Source organism: Martes martes (assembly GCF_963455335.1).
Source record: "Martes martes genome assembly, chromosome: 11".
NCBI classification, from domain to species: Eukaryota; Metazoa; Chordata; class Mammalia; order Carnivora; family Mustelidae; genus Martes; species Martes martes.
This window is the reverse complement of record NC_137899.1, coordinates 95,669,079-95,681,728: the sequence shown is the minus strand read 5'-3', so window position 1 is coordinate 95,681,728 and position 12,650 is coordinate 95,669,079.

Below are 12,650 nucleotides of genomic sequence, written 5' to 3'. Positions count from 1 at the left end.
AAAGAGAATTACAGACCAATATCTTTGATGAACACAGATGCGAAAATTCTCACCAAAATACTAGCCAATAGGATCCAACAGTACATTAAAAGGATTATTCACCACGACCAAGTGGGATTTATTCCAGGGCTGCAAGTTTGGTTCAACATCCGCAAATCCATCAATGTGATACAATACATTAATAAAAGAAAGAACAAGAACAATATGATACTCTCAATAGATGCTGAAAAAGCATTTGACAAAGTACAGCATCACTTCCTGATCAAAACTCTTCAAAGTGTAGGGATAGAGGGCACATACCTCAATATTATCAAAGCTATCTACGAAAAACCCACCGCAAATATCATTCTCAATGGAGAAAAACTGAAAGCTTTTCCACAAGGTCAGGAACACGGCAGGGATGTCTGTTATTACCACTGCTATTCAACATAGTACTAGAAGTCCTAGCCTCAGCAATCAGACAACAAAAAGAAATTAAAGGCCTCCAAACCGGCAAAGAAGAAGTCAAACTATCACTCTTTGCAGATGATATGATACTATATGTGGAAAACCCAAAAGACTCCACTCCAAAACTGCTAGAGCTTGTACAGGAATTCAGTAAAGTGTCAGGATATAAAATCAATGCACAGAAATCAGTGGCATTTCTTTACACCAACAACAAGACAGAAGAAAGAGAAATTAAGGAGTCAGCCCCATTTACAATCGTACCCAAAACCATAAGACACCTGGGAATAAATCTAACCAAAGAGGCAAAGAATCTGTACTCAGAAAACTATAAAGTACTCATGAAAGAAATGGAGGAAGACACAAAGAAATGGAAAAATGTTCCATGCTCATGGGTTGGAAGAACAAATATTGTGAAAATGTCTATGCTACCTAAAGCGATCTACACATTTAATGCAATCCCTATCAAAATCCCATCCATTTTTTTCAGAGAAATGGAACAAATAATCCTAAAATTTATATGGAACCAGAAAAGACCTCAAGTACCCAAAGGAATATTGAAAAAGAAAGCCAAAGTTGGTGGCATCCCAATTCCGGACTTCAAGCTCTATTACAAAGCTGTCATCATCAAGACACTATGGTACTGGCACAAAAACAGACACATAGATCAATGGAACAGAATAGAGAGCCCAGAAATAGACCCTCAACTCTACGGTCAACTAATCTTCAACAAAGCGGGAAAGAATGTCCAATGGAAAAAAGACAGCCCCTTCAACAAATGGTGATGGGAAAATTGGACAGCCACATGCAGAAAAATGAAATTGGACCATTTCCTTACACCACACACGAAAATAGACTCAAAATGGATGAAGGGTCTCAATGTGAGAAAGGAATCCATCAAAATCCTTGAGGAGAACACAGGCAGCAACCTCTTCGACCTCAGCCACAGCATCTTCTTCCTAGGAACAACGCCAAAGGCAAGGGAAGCAAGAGCAAAAATGAACTATTGGGATTTCGTCAAGATCAAAAGCTTTTGCACAGCAAAGGAAACAGTTAACAAAACCAAAAGACAACTGACAGAATGGGAGAAGATATTTGCAAATGACATATCAGATAAAGGGCTAGTATCCAAAATCTATAAAGAGCTTATCAAACTCAACACCCAAAGAACAAATACTCCAATCAGGAAATGGGCAGAGGACATGAACAGACATTTCTGCAAAGAAGACATGCAGATGGCCAGCAGACACATGAAAAAATGCTCCACATCACTGGTCATTGGGGAAATACAAATCAAAACCACAATGAGATACCACCTCACACCAGTCAGAATGGCTGGAAATGACAGATGCTGGCAAGGATGCAGAGAAAGGGGAACCCTCCTTCACTGTTGGTTAGAATGCAAGCTGGTGCAACCACTCTGGAATACAGCATGGAGTTTCCTCAAAAAGTTGAAAATAGAGCTACCCTATGACCCAGCAATTGCACTACTGGATATTTACCCTAAAGATAAAAACGTAGTGATCTGAAGGGGCTTGTGCACCCAAATGTTTATAGCAGCAATGTCCACAACAGCCAAACTATGGAAAGAACCTAGATGTCCATCAACAGATGAATGGATAAAGAAGAGGTGGTATATATATATAATGGAATACTATGCAGCCATCAAAAGGAATGAAATCTTGCCATTTGTGACGATGTGGATGGAACTAGAGGGTATTATGCTTGGCAAAATAAGTCATTTGGAGAAAGACAACTATCATTTGATCTCCCTGATATGAGGAAGTGGAGAAGCAACGTGGAGGGTTTGGAGGGAGACAAATCCTAACAGACTCTTAATCTCACAAAACAAATTGAGGGTTGCTGGGGGGAGGAGGGTCAGGAGAAGGTGGTGGGGTTATAGACATTGGGGAGGATATGTGCTATGGTGAGTGCTGTGAAGTGTGTAAACCTGGCGATTCACAGACCTGTACCCCTGGGGCTAAAAATACATTATATGTTTATAAAAAAAAATAAAATTTTAATTAAAAAAAAAAGAAAAGGCATTTAACAAACTCAACATCCTTTGATAATCAAAAGATTCAGAAAAGTAGGAATAGAGGGAACTTCCTCAACATGATAAAAGGTATTCATGAAAAACTCAAAACTAATATTATACTCAATGGTGAAAAATTGAAAGCCTTCCCACTAATATCAGGAATATCTGGTCAAAAATGATCACTTCCACTACTGCTAGCCAATATTGTACTAGAAATTCTGGCCACAGCAATTAGGAGAAAAAGAAAAAGGAAGGAAGGAAAGAAAGAAGGGATGGAAGTGTAGAGGGAAGGAAGGAAGGGAGGGAGGGAGGAAATTAAAAGCATTCAAATCAGAAAGGAGGAAGTAAATCTATATTTTCAGATGATATAATCCTATATATGGAAAATCCCGAAGAATCTCACAAGAAAGCTCCTATAGCTAATAAATGAATTCCACATAGTTACAGAGTTCATTGCTTTTCTATACAACAGCAAGGAACAATCAGAAAAGAAAATTAAGAAAACAATTCCTTTTACAATAACACCCAAGGAATGAAATACCTATTACCTAAAATACAATTTAACAAAGTAGGTGAAAGACTTGCACACTGAAAACTAAAACATTGCTGAAAGAAATTAATGCAGGCTATTATATGAATGAGCAAAAGATGACCTCTTTGTATTGGTCCCTAGATTGTTGACTTCTTCACTGCAGACTGAGACCTGACCTGTTAGCTTAACAGCCCATCAGCATCAAACTCAAACTTTTATATATCCAATTATTTTTTAAATAGCCCAGAATAAGCAGATTTTTAGCCATTTTGAGCTTGCCTGCTTTGCATATGTCCTTCAGGGTTGTATGGTAATATGGCCTTGTCTACTTTGTGTGATACTCTCCCTTTTTTGCTTTCTTTCCTGCAGATACCCTGATATTCTCTCCGCTCGTTGAACAAGTTTTGCTCTCTCCTCCTGCCTCAGGGCCTTTGAACATAATATTCTTTTCTGCTCAAAAATGTTTTTCCCCTTTCCACCCACCTTTCCCAGTTAACCTTTAGTCAACCTTCAGCCCCTACTCAAAGGTGACTTATTCGGGAATGCTTTCCCTGAAACATGTGAAATGCTCTCATAGCACACATTTCCTTTTTTTTTTCATGGCATTTTTCACAATTCATAATTGTGTGTGTGTGTTCAGTTTGTTGCTATTATTTTTCAACACCAGTCCTCAACAGGGAAGAAATCCTTTTCTTTCTTCTCACTGTTATAGTGGCATGCATTAAGGGCGCCATTACAGAGGGGTGCTTGGCTGGCCTGGTCTGCAGAGCATGTGACTCTTGATCTTGGAGCTGTGAGTTCAAGTCCCACATTGGGTGTAGAGCCAGCTTAAATAAAAATAAATATTTATATCTATGTATCTTTGCTTCTCTTTAATTGTAAATGAAGTTGAGTGTATTTTCACAGTTTCTAAAGTCTTTTGTATTTGTTTCTCAGAAAACTCCCTCCTTATATACTTGCTATTTTTCTATTGGCTTGTTGGCTTTTCCCTTGTGATTTTTAACACATTTTCATATACAAAGAAGTAAATATACTCTTTTACTCTCATATGCATTAGAAATATCTTTACTAATTTGCTCTTTGCCTTCTGCCTTTGATTATGCTTTGCCATGAAATAATTTTTTTAATTTTAAATTCAACTAGCCAACATATAGTATTCCTTTTATGCACAGCTCTTGAGTTTTGTGCTATTTACAAAGTCCTGATCCAGGGTTACTTTCTTCTGCTGTTGTGAAATGTTTCCTCTTGCATTGTTTTTTTATGCAATGGGTGATCTTTACTGTTTCCCTTCCTTAATTTTTCAGGTTTTTTTTTCAATAAACTTTGCTACTTTTATAAACAGAGATAAGCAATTTTAAACTTCCTTATGTAAAGGAGATCCTACAAAGTTTACTGCAAAAATGTATGACTTTTGTTCAATATAACATACATTCAATCTACTTTATTTCTTGCCCAATTGAGTTACTATATCGTAACAAATTCTAAAAATGTGTTACCTTTCTCCTGAAGGTGTACTTTAATTTTGACCAATATAAATTAAGAAAATCTTTGAAATGTAGGGTAGACAATACTTAATATTAGTGAATATGAGGCTGAATGACTTACTCAAGGTCACATAGAGATTTACTAACAAAACAGTTTTAGTGACCAGAATCTCCTGATTCCTGGTGTTCATTATGAATACAAAATACTATCTTTGTAGAAGGTTTCTTGTGAATAAGGAATTGTCCTGGATGGTCTGTTAAAACCTACAAACCGAAATTATAAGACTCAAACAAATCCTTATAAAAGGATATGTTTGATTTTTGGCACATAATAGATGCTCAGTAAATTTTATCCATATATCTTATTCTAGAGTAAACTCTAAAGAGGGGGGTAAAATATAAATTTGAATGGGAACATTGGTTGGGGCGCCTGGGTGGGTCAGTGGGTTGAGCCTCTGCCTTCAGCCCAAGTCATGATCTCAGGGTCCTGGGATCGAGCCCCATGTCGGGCTCTCTGCTTGGCGGGGAGCCTGCTTCCCCCTCTCTCTCTGCCTGCCTCTCTGCCTACTTGTGATCTCTCTCTGTGTGTCAAATAAAATCTTTTTTAAAAAATTTTTAAATAAAAATAAAGAAAATGGGAACATTGGGGAGGGTATGTGCTATGGTGAGAAAAAAATAAATTAAAAAAAAGAAAATGGGAAAAAGGAAAAATAGGTAAATTTCCTTTATAATTTGAACATATGGAAAGACTCACTGTGATACAAAATCAAGAAACAAAATAAATGATAGATAAATTTGACCATTTAAAACTTTTTTAAAGTTTAACTTTTGCTTTTCAAAATGACTCTAACCTAAGTCAAACACAACAGACAGATCTGGAGAAAATATTGGTAAATTATAGCACAGGTTAAAAGCTAATCTCCTTAACATATAAAAACCTCTTAGAATCAAGAAAATAGATTAAAACCTAACAGAAAAAAGTAAAAAAATAGAAATAAATTGTCCTCAAAGATACACTAATGGCCCTTTAAAAATAATGTTAATCTTCACTTATTATAAGAGAAATCCACATTAAAATTACAATAAGATACCAGTTCTCACCTATCAGATGGGCAAAAATGATTTGCTGGGAAGACTGAGGCAGAACAGAGAAAACAGCTTTTTCTGATGACCAACTCCTCTAATGGCAGGTTCAAGGACACTCTCAGAGAGAAGGGGGTGGGTATGTCCACCTACTACCCTGTGGCATTGGAGATAAGTTTTAAGTTACATTCTGCTGTACTAATAGGATATTGATTCTTTTGGGTTATGTCTTGTTATAACATTTCCAAGAACACACAAAAAAGGAAGAGAGATTGATGGTGATGTGCACGTAAATATAATATATAGAAGCCTATTACTCACAAACAGGCTTAGATAGGTAGGATCACTGCATCCCAAATAGGGATAAAAAGAAACATAGGCTTCCCCCTCCACCCTCACCCTTTTTCTGGATCTGCCTCTGCAAAACCCACCACATGGAGTTGCTGGGTTTCTTGTGGGTCTCTGGGTCTCAGAGGATCACCAGAAGGAAAAAAAGCAGCTGGGCTTGATGTCTGCCCCTGAACTCAACAAGCAGAAAGATCCCTCCACCTTCCACTGGGAGTAGGGGAGGGAATAGGGCAACAGGTCAGGAGTGTGTAGGGACAATCTCTCCTCCTGGAAACTAGTGAGACAAGGAATAAAAGCAAGCACTGTACTCATAATCTATCACACTTGATCCATGACCCACCCTTCCAGTTATATGTAGCCAATCTTCTGTATACACTCCCCCTGTGTTATCCCCACTCTGGACTACTTACTGTTTGCTAAAGGCTTACTTACCAAATGCCGTCCCTATCTCCCTGAATTCAGACTTCTGTTTATGCTGATTCTGACTACTAAAATGCTCTATTTTCCCATCTATGGCTATGAACATCCAATTAATACTTTAAGGACTGGCTCAAGTGATTACTCTCTCAAGTGATCCATTCTCCTCCTCCTAGATGTGATCTGCTCCTTGTTGGGATTTCTTAAGCACTCCATATGCCTCCTCTAGAACCCAGCAGTTCAACATTGCAGTTTTTTGTGGATATGTTCTATCCCAATTATGCAGCTTTGAGTTCACTGTTCTTAGTTCTGGGACAGGGTCCACCTTTAGAGTCGTCACAGAGTTGGCTGCAGTATCTAACACATTGCACGTATTCAGTAAGTTTTTGTTAAAAGGGGAATAAATGTGTATGTAAATCAATATGAATTCCCCAGGTTTTCTTTTCCAAAAAAGTTTTGCCAATTGAGAATCCAAATGTTCTTTGATACATGTATACATGTGCGTGACCTTCAAAAAGAGGTGATGTGAGAAACCAAACTGGTGGTTGCCAGAGGGGAAGTGGGTAGGGGATGGGTGAAACAGATAAAGGTAAAGGGGATTGAGGTACAAACTTCCAATTATAAAATAAAAAGTCATGGAGATAAAAATTACAGCATAGGAAATGCAGTGAATAATCCTGTGATAATATTGTACAGTAATAGTGACTACACTTACCAAGGTGAGCACTGAGTAATGTATAGAACTGTTGAATCAATATGTTGTATACCTGAAACTAATGTAACACTGTATGTTAATTATCCCTCACAAAATTAAGTTACATCAAAAGTTTTATAAGTAAAATACAGTTAAGATAGAAATTGATTGCCATAATTTGGGTAGCAAAAAAAGAGGTGATGTGCTTCTTAGGGATTTAATATCAAGTAATAATTTCAATTTATTGTATACTTATCACGTGTCAGATGTTTTACATTGGTTATCTCATTCAACCACTATAACAATCCTGTTCCTAAAATAGTATCTAACATTTACGGAGATCTATGTACTATGCCATCTTTTAAGAACTAGATATGTAACATGTAATATATAATCTGCAACTAGTCTATGTGGTGACAGAAGAATTATCTCAATTTTAATATATAAGAAAAGTGAAATAGAGGTTATATAACATAACCAAGATTCTCGTAAGTTGTAAGTAATAAACCCAGGATGCAAATGTTAGCAGCCTAACTCCATAGCCTGAGCCCTTAGTCACTAGTTATTATTATCCCTCTTTTTGGAATGACAAAACTGAGGTTTAGAGGGTTTAAATAATTTACCCCAGCAAACAGTTAATTATTTTTTTCTTTTTCTCTTTTTTAATGTTCAGTTAGCCAGCATATAGTACATCACAAGCTTTTGATGTATTGTTCAACAATCCAACCACAATGAGATACCACCTTACACCAGTTAGAATGACTGAAATTAACAAGGCAGGAAACAACAAGTGTTGGCAAGGATGTGGAAAAAGGGGAACCCTCTTACACTGTTGGTGGAAATGCAAGCTGGTACAGCGACCCTGGAAAACAGTACGGAGGTTCCTCAAGAAGTTAAAAATAGAGCTACACTATGACCCAGAGATTGTACTTCTAGGTATTTACCCCAAAGATACAGATGTAGTGAAAAGAAGGGGCACATGCAGCCCAATGTTCACAGCAGCAATGTCCACAATAGCCAAACTATGTAGAAGGAGATGAGATGCCCTTCAAAAGATAAATGGATAAAGAAGATGTGGTACATATATACAATGGGATATTACTCAGCCATCAGAAAGGATGAATACCCAGTATTTGCATCAACATGGGTGGAACTGGAGGGGATTATGCTAAGTAAAATAAGTCAAGCACAGAAAGACAATTATCATATGGTTTCACTCATATGTGGAACATAAGGAATGGAGGGGAGGACCACAGGAGAAGGGAGGGAAAACTGAATGGGAAGAAATCAGAGGAGAAAAACCATGAGAGACTCTACATTCTAGGAATCAAACTGAGGACTACAGAAGGGAGGGAGGGGGATGAGGTGACCAGGTAATGAGTATCAAGGAGGGCACATGTTGGGATGAGCACAGGGTATTACATGCAACTAATGAATCACTGAACACTACAACAAAAACTTACGCTGTACTATAAGCTTGCTAACTGAATGTAATTTTAAAAACTTAAAAAATAATTCCATCTCTAAATAAGGAAAGCTATGAAGTATAAATTACTTAATACATAAAAAGATAAATTATAAGTCCCTTTGACATCTTCCCAACCACTCAGGTCCACCAGCAATGAGTGTTGTGGGAAGAAGATACGGGGTAGAGGTGGCAAAGAGAATATAACTCAAGACTCCCAGGCCTTTGTAGTGCTAGTATTATCAGGACAGTGATAGTCCCTGGACCAGAGCTGGTTCCTGAACTTTTTGTTACTGTTCTGTGAAAAGAACATTACAAACCTGAAAGTAGATATTTAGAAACATTTACAGCAATCTGGCTTGGTATGAGATCCAGATGCAAATCCAACGGCTGCTGCTGACTGATTTTGAACAAACCCATCCCTGAACTTCGGGTGCCTTATTAGAATAAAGATGGTCCTTTCAAGGCAGAGGCAAGGATTAAAGACCTGCCATGACTTGAAAGTTACAAAACCAGGGCAGTGAGGGTCTGAAGTAGAAGTGAGGCAAGGAGAGACAGGAAGCAAAGCTACAGGGAGAGGTGTGAGACAAACCCACTCCTCAGAGCAGCCTACAGGAGAGTGAGAACACTGGGAGTTGATCTGGGTGCCTCCCGCTTCTCATTTCTCTTTGGTCAAGGCTCATGCCCCAGCTTACAACCACTCAGAATTCATGATGATACCATCTTCCTCTCAACAGTCACTCAGAAAGCCCAAACTAAGGCCTGAACGCGTGCCTCTGTATACAAGTTTTAAAGTAGTGTGGCAACGTGGCGTGGATAGGCTCAGTTTATGGACGTGAGAGCTATTCATGCTCAGAGCTTCAGCCCGGCTTCCAGCCAGTTTGCAGAGCCCTGTGAAGGTGGTAGCAGTATGACCAAGGAGACAGGCAAAGCCTTTGAAAGCAAAGAGGCAGTTGAGCAGGTCTGAGGAGATGCAGAATGTTTATGTCTGATAAAAATGATTCCACACATATCCCATGAAAATTAATAAGAATGAATATATAAAACTCTTAGCACACATTGGTCTAGATTGATGGCAGAGACAGAAGGAACTTTGGAAACTGTTATCAACTGAGATATTTTTAATTATAGCAACGGAAAGCCCAATTCAAGTTGTCTTAAACACTGAAAGGAATTGCATAGTGGATTATAGAACGGAAACTATCCAGAGAGAAGACTTAAATTCTGGAATGGTTTTATGAGGACTTCGGTTACATTTCTGGGCAATTCTCTGGTTTTGTCCATCTCTGTGGATGCACTTCCTCCTCAGGTGTTTCCCTGATGGCTGCCAAGTGACACCAGCACCTCTGATCAGTCTCATTCACCTGCCACACTGCCCAAAACAAGGTCTCAACAATAGCTCATTACAACGTTATCTCAACACCGAATGCAGAGGGACTGATGTTTATTTTTATTTTTTTTTTAAGATTTTATTTATATATTTGACAGAGATCCACAAGTAGGCAGAGAGGCAGGCAGAGAGAAGGGGAAGCAGGCTCCCCGCTACGCTGAGAGCCCGATGTGGGGCTCGATCCCAGGACCCTGGGATCATGACCTGAGCCGAAGGCAGAGGCTTTAACCCACTGAGCCACCCAGGCGCCCCGGGACTGATGTTTAATAAGCCAAACTGCCTCATGTATCCATCCCCAAACCAAACTCAGGGAGTTCGCTGAGAAGTTTAAATCAATGCAGACCATACCCCAGAGAATGACTGTGACCTAACAGAGGAGGGGTGGAGTGGACACTGGGAGGGCAGTCACAGTGTCCACCACCAAGATTATCAGGTCTAACTCTTTTGTTTTATAGATAAAGCGAATTGAAAAACCAAAGCTCGTTGATTTTCCAAATTTACAGTTTGTCAATTCTAGGCTCAGAACTGAACCACAGTCTACTGAAACTGAGTATTAACCCCCTACATATTTCCAAAGAAGGATGTGGACTGAGGAAGAAAAGCTGTGATGTCAGAAGCATATAAATCGTAGGCAAGTAGGTGGTAATAAATAGGGTGAGCTTACAAGAGCTTATCAAGGGAACCAATGGAAATGAAGACCCATAATCACACTGAGGGGTAAATAAAAGCCAAATATGTAACATGTACACATGAGTCTAGAAGAGACCTTTGACATACTATATTTAAAAAATTATGTACCCAAGAGGTGATCCCTATCCTCCTGATCTGAAGGTGAGACATGACTGAAACATAAGGTTGGAGACAGGACGGGGAACCAGAGTGCAGAGAAAAGCCATCCACTTGGCCAAATAGGGCAAGCATTCCTGTTCCCGTTGTTGTGTTCTGCAATTACGATACTGAAATCTGAAGTTTGGTATCAGGGATCCATTTAAATGAAAAGTACCTAAACTACAGAGAAAGTCATGGAACATTAGCTCTAGCCCATGTAAAGAGAAAAAGGAACCAAAATAAAAGTGAGCAGTTTTTGGTGGGTATATCAGGAGAGGAAGGTGGATGTGATACCTGAAATTCTTAGTAGACTAACTTAAAATGGAGAATAGTTTAAAAAAAAAAAAAAAGGAAAGGAAAAAGAAAGAAAGAAAAGAAAGGAAAAAAGAGAAAAATTTGGAATCAATCATATACAGGATTGGAGTTTAGGTGAAATTGATAGGATAATTAGCAAAATATTCACAAAATCCAAAAATTAGTAGTATGATAAACAGTCGTGGCTCAGTTAGATACACAGATGGTGATGAGATGATGATTAAATAGATAGATGATAGCTAGATGATGATGATAGATAGATGATAGCTAGATGATGATGATGATGATAGATAGATAGATGATAGATGATAGAAGATAAGACAGACAACTGGATAGATAGACTTATCTTTTCTTTTTCAAATTGAGGAATGAGATGAGAAAGAGAGAAGGTAATTCATACATAAAAAACTCAAGTCCAGAAGATATGAAGTAAACAGCCCTTAAAATTGAAGAGTTTATGACCCAATCAATAAGAAAAGGTTTGTAATTAAAACACCTGACTCAGCCTAGAACAATGGCCGTGCAATGGAGAAAGTGAGGTCTGTAAGCCTGAGGCCTCAGGGTAGGTTGTTAGGAAGGACTCAGGACTCAGGGCAGGTTGTTAGGAAGACCATCTCAGTAAAAAGTTTACCTGCAACTAGTTCAGTTGACTGATGACAATACACAACCTGGCATATGGCAAGGATGAAAAGGATTGTTAGCAACCAGGAATTAGTTGGAATTAACTAGGCAACAAAAGGGCGAAAGAGGTGGAAACGGTCAAAATTAGTAATGGCTGCTAATTCCTACACTGTTCCCCTGCATACAACGCACTTCCCACATTATCTCTGAGCCCCGTGAGAGTCTTGAAAAGAAAAATGTTTTGGTTTTGTGACCCTGTAAACACAGGTGATTTAATCAACTGGGTAGCAATTTGAATTATAATAAATCCCAATACTTCGTAGCATGGGGTAAAAGGTAAAACAAAAATGCATTTCACATTTCAGAGATAAATTTCTTGAATGTTCAATATTTTATATGAAAATGGATAAGCTTTAGTTTAAAATCAGTTTAATCTCTCACGGATTAATGAAAAACAGTATATGGAAAACAGATTTTTGGAATGACAAGCGTTCTGAATGTGCTTGTGTGTGCTCGTGAGTGCATGCACTGTACAGAATGTGTATTCAGAGGCATGTATGAATGGCAGAATCCTCATGAACTCCACCACTTTGTGCCCCTCTAAGCAAGTATGTGTGATTTTGTTTATTTTTTTTAAAGATTTTATTTATTTATTTGACAGACAGATCACAAGTAGGCAGAGAGGCAGGCAGAGAGAGAGAGGAGGAAGCAGGCTCCCCGCCGAGCAGAGAGCCCGATGTAGGGCTCCATCCCAGGACCCTGGGATCATGACCTGAGCCAAAGACAGAGGCTTTAACCCACTGAGCCACCCAGGCGTCCCCTATGTGTGATTTTAAATAAAAACCAGAACAAAAATGTATTGGGGAAAAAAAAACATTCTTTCACTTATGAATATGCATTGCAGCTTTTGTTCAAAATACAGAAATCCTTATTTAACCCAAATATTACAATGACCTTTGGGTGGTCTCAGTAAACCTAAGCAAACCTGAAT